Source organism: Calonectris borealis, unplaced genomic scaffold, assembly GCF_964195595.1.
Source record: "Calonectris borealis unplaced genomic scaffold, bCalBor7.hap1.2 HAP1_SCAFFOLD_172, whole genome shotgun sequence".
NCBI classification, from domain to species: domain Eukaryota; kingdom Metazoa; phylum Chordata; class Aves; order Procellariiformes; family Procellariidae; genus Calonectris; species Calonectris borealis.
Window position 1 is genome coordinate 32501 of NW_027441558.1, and position 5000 is coordinate 37500.

Below are 5000 nucleotides of genomic sequence, written 5' to 3' on the forward strand. Positions count from 1 at the left end.
CATCCCCGGGTAACGGGGGCCGGGAAAAGCCGCTCAAGGCTCGACGCCCGCGGCCACTTGCCTTCGGCTGCCGGCCGCAGGGACCGGCCGCCCTTTTCTTCCCGCTTGCGCGGGCTCCAGCTTAGGGCTGGAGAAGTTTGGAAGGGCGAGGCGCCGCCACCTCGCCCGTACGAGTGCAGACCTTCCCAGCGAGCCCTCCTGCTACCAGGACTCGCGCCAGCAAAAAAGAGGACGAGGCGCCGCCGCCCCGCCTGCACCATCACCGGGCCCTCGGGGGCCGGGGCAAGCCGCGGCCGACTCGAGACCCCCCGGCTGTCTGCATTCGGCTGCCGGTGTTTCTGCCCGCTTCGCGGGCTCCAGCTTAAGGCCGGAGAAAAAGGACAAGGCGCCGCCACCTTGCCCGTCTCCATCACACGGCCCTCGGCAGCCGGCGGCAGCCCTGGTGGGCTGGGCACTCGCGGGCACCTCTGCCCCGGAACGGTGCCAGCACCCGCCTTTGCCATCATCGGGCCCCCCGGGGCCGAGGGAGGCTCGGCTCCCCCGGCCTTCCAGCGTTCGAGTGCCGGCGACCGCCACCGGCCGCCGGTCTTTGCCCTGCCCCGCGGGGAACCGCTTCTCCCGGGGGAAACGAGGACGAGGCGCCGCCGCCTCGCCTGCACGCCGCAGTCCCGTCACCGGGCCCGCCTGACACCACCAGCTGCCCGCGGAGGGCTCGCACCGGTGAAAACGGGACGCCGCCGCCCCGCCTGCGCCGTCAGTTGGGCCCTCGGGGGGCCGGGGGGGGAAGCCGCGGCAGGCTCGGCACCCCCCGGCCGTCTGCGTTCGGCTGGCCGGGAGCCGGCCGCCGCTCTCTCCGCCCGCTTCGCGGGCTCCAGCTTAAGGCTGGCACAAAGGGACGAGGTGCCGCCAACCTCGGTCGTCCCACCAACCGGGCCCTCTGGAGCCGGGAGTAAGCCGCGGCAGGCTCGACGCCCCCCGGCCGTCTGCCTCCGGCAGTGACCTTCACCATCACTGGGCCCCGGCTGGGTGCGTTCGAGTCTTTGCCCTGCCCTGCGGGATCCGGCCTTATGCCTCGTGCCGGTCGGCAACGGCCGCCGGAGCCGGCCGCCGGCTCCGGCTCTCCGCAGCTCCCGACCCCTCGGACACGCTGGGCTGGCTTGTCGGGCAAGCGCTGGGAGATGGCCGGACCGAAGAGACTGGAAGCTGGGCCGGACCACCGAGGGAACCGCCACGACGGCCGCCGAGCACCCCACTTTGCTGGCAGAACCGCGGGCCTTGCAGCCGCTGACGAGCGCTGCTCTGGAGACGAGTCACGGCTCGCTCCTATAGTACGGACCGGCACGTCCCCGCCGCCGGCAAGCTCCAAGAGCGGCGCCTCTGCGCACCGGGGAGGCGCGCCAACCACGCCGACTTTTACGATGACGTAACTGGAGGCAGCGAAAAACAGCGACCCCTTCGGCAGCTCCGACGAAGCAGCGGGGACAACACGTCTACCCCTCGGCCCCGGCAAGGCGACCAAGTCCCGCCGGAGCCGGGTAGACTTGGCCGCCCTTATCGCCGGACGCTACGCAACCAACAACCCGCGGTCGCCGGGTACCGCAGGCGGCCCCACGGGCTCCGAAAAGGGGTAGACCTGACGGCCGCCGCCGAGCCCGGAGCCGGGTAGACCTGACGGCCGCCGGCGGCCCCGGAGCCGGGTAGACCTGACGGCCGCCGGCGGCCCCGGAGCCGGGTAGACCTGACGGCCGCCGGCGGCCCCGGAGCCGGGTAGACCTGACGGCCGCCGGCGGCCCCGGAGCCGGGTAGACCTGACGGCCGCCGGCGGCCCCGGAGCCGGGTAGAGCTGACGGCCGCCGGCGGCCCCGGAGCCGGGTAGAGCTGACGGCCGCCGGCGGCCCCGGAGCCGGGTAGACCTGACGGCCGCCGCCGGCCCCGGAGCCGGGTAGACCTGACGGCCGCCGGCGGCCCCGGAGCCGGGTAGACCTGACGGCCGCCGCCGGCCCCGGAGCCGGGTAGACCTGACGGCCGCCGGCGGCCCCGGAGCCGGGTAGACCTGACGGCCGCCGGCGGCCCCGGAGCCGGGTAGACCTGACGGCCGCCGCCGGCCCCGGAGCCGGGTAGACCTGACGGCCGCCGCCGGCCCCGGAGCCGGGTAGACCTGACGGCCGCCGCCGGCCCCGGAGCCGGGTAGACCTGACGGCCGCCGCCGGCCCCGGAGCCGGGTAGACCTGACGGCCGCCGGCGGCCCCGGAGCCGGGTAGAGCTGACGGCCGCCGCCGGCCCCGGAGCCGGGTAGAGCTGACGGCCGCCGCCGGCCCCGGAGCCGGGTAGACCTGACGGCCGCCGGCGGCCCCGGAGCCGGGTAGAGCTGACGGCCGCCGGCGGCCCCGGAGCCGGGTAGACCTGACGGCCGCCGGCGGCCCCGGAGCCGGGTAGACCTGACGGCCGCCGGCGGCCCCGGAGCCGGGTAGAGCTGACGGCCGCCGCCGGCCCCGGAGCCGGGTAGACCTGACGGCCGCCGGCGGCCCCGGAGCCGGGTAGACCTGACGGCCGCCGGCGGCCCCGGAGCCGGGTAGACCTGACGGCCGCCGGCGGCCCCGGAGCCGGGTAGACCTGACGGCCGCCGGCGGCCCCGGAGCCGGGTAGACCTGACGGCCGCCGGCGGCCCCGGAGCCGGGTAGACCTGACGGCCGCCGCCGGCCCCGGAGCCGGGTAGACCTGACGGCCGCCGGCGGCCCCGGAGCCGGGTAGACCTGACGGCCGCCGCCGGCCCCGGAGCCGGGTAGAGCTGACGGCCGCCGGCGGCCCCGGAGCCGGGTAGACCTGACGGCCGCCGGCGGCCCCGGAGCCGGGTAGACCTGACGGCCGCCGGCGGCCCCGGAGCCGGGTAGACCTGACGGCCGCCGGCGGCCCCGGAGCCGGGTAGACCTGACGGCCGCCGGCGGCCCCGGAGCCGGGTAGACCTGACGGCCGCCGGCGGCCCCGGAGCCGGGTAGACCTGACGGCCGCCGCCGGCCCCGGAGCCGGGTAGACCTGACGGCCGCCGCCGGCCCCGGAGCCGGGTAGACCTGACGGCCGCCGGCGGCCCCGGAGCCGGGTAGACCTGACGGCCGCCGGCGGCCCCGGAGCCGGGTAGACCTGACGGCCGCCGGCGGCCCCGGAGCCGGGTAGACCTGACGGCCGCCGGCGGCCCCGGAGCCGGGTAGACCTGACGGCCGCCGCCGGCCCCGGAGCCGGGTAGACCTGACGGCCGCCGGCGGCCCCGGAGCCGGGTAGACCTGACGGCCGCCGCCGGCCCCGGAGCCGGGTAGACCTGACGGCCGCCGGCGGCCCCGGAGCCGGGTAGAGCTGACGGCCGCCGCCGGCCCCGGAGCCGGGTAGACCTGACGGCCGCCGGCGGCCCCGGAGCCGGGTAGAGCTGACGGCCGCCGGCGGCCCCGGAGCCGGGTAGACCTGACGGCCGCCGGCGGCCCCGGAGCCGGGTAGACCTGACGGCCGCCGGCGGCCCCGGAGCCGGGTAGACCTGACGGCCGCCGGCGGCCCCGGAGCCGGGTAGACCTGACGGCCGCCGCCGGCCCCGGAGCCGGGTAGACCTGACGGCCGCCGGCGGCCCCGGAGCCGGGTAGAGCTGACGGCCGCCGGCGGCCCCGGAGCCGGGTAGACCTGACGGCCGCCGGCGGCCCCGGAGCCGGGTAGAGCTGACGGCCGCCGGCGGCCCCGGAGCCGGGTAGAGCTGACGGCCGCCGCCGGCCCCGGAGCCGGGTAGACCTGACGGCCGCCGCCGGCCCCGGAGCCGGGTAGACCTGACGGCCGCCGGCGGCCCCGGAGCCGGGTAGACCTGACGGCCGCCGGCGGCCCCGGAGCCGGGTAGACCTGACGGCCGCCGCCGGCCCCGGAGCCGGGTAGACCTGACGGCCGCCGGCGGCCCCGGAGCCGGGTAGACCTGACGGCCGCCGCCGGCCCCGGAGCCGGGTAGACCTGACGGCCGCCGGCGGCCCCGGAGCCGGGTAGACCTGACGGCCGCCGCCGGCCCCGGAGCCGGGTAGACCTGACGGCCGCCGGCGGCCCCGGAGCCGCGTAGACCTGACGGCCGCCGCCGGCCCCGGAGCCGGGTAGACCTGACGGCCGCCGGCGGCCCCGGAGCCGGGTAGACCTGACGGCCGCCGGCGGCCCCGGAGCCGGGTAGACCTGACGGCCGCCGGCGGCCCCGGAGCCGGGTAGACCTGACGGCCGCCGGCGGCCCCGGAGCCGGGTAGACCTGACGGCCGCCGGCGGCCCCGGAGCCGGGTAGACCTGACGGCCGCCGGCGGCCCCGGAGCCGGGTAGACCTGACGGCCGCCGCCGGCCCCGGAGCCGGGTAGACCTGACGGCCCCTCCGTGCTCCGGGTCCGGCTGGACCGGGCTGCCGCCGTCTCCCGTCCGGGGGGTGTGTGGGGAGGTGGGGAACCGGGGGGGTGATTCGAGATTTAAGCGGGTCTGATACAAGGGCCACCCTGTCCCCGTCTTCCTGCCCGCGGTGGGCGATGGGGAGTGGGGGCATGCGTGCGTGTGCGTGCGTGTGGGCGTAATTCCCCCACCCCCCGCCCGTTTCTGGGATTTAAAGGGCTTTTAATGCAGGAGAGCGAGCACTGCGTCACACAAGAGTTATTGTCCGTATCGGTTTCCGTAGGGAAAAAGAAATCAATCAAATTCTGGTAAAATTAATTTTCTTTTAGCACGGCTAGGTGGACGATACCCCCGGAAAAATAAAACGGGGCCGATTGGAGAATCTCGATAACGCTCGACCTGCTTTGTTAAGACGCGTGTACAAATACTCCTCAATCCCCTGCGCACCAAGAACTGACCCCGGGTAAATTAAGGTCAAGGTCAAGTGACTAGCGATTCGGTGACCGACGTTTCTATCCCTCGCTTAGGACCGAGGTATTCGACGACGATGAATGAATTCCTTCGTGCGGAAATGAAGGAAATGAATCGACGTTAAAAATTAAGGAAGACTTAAT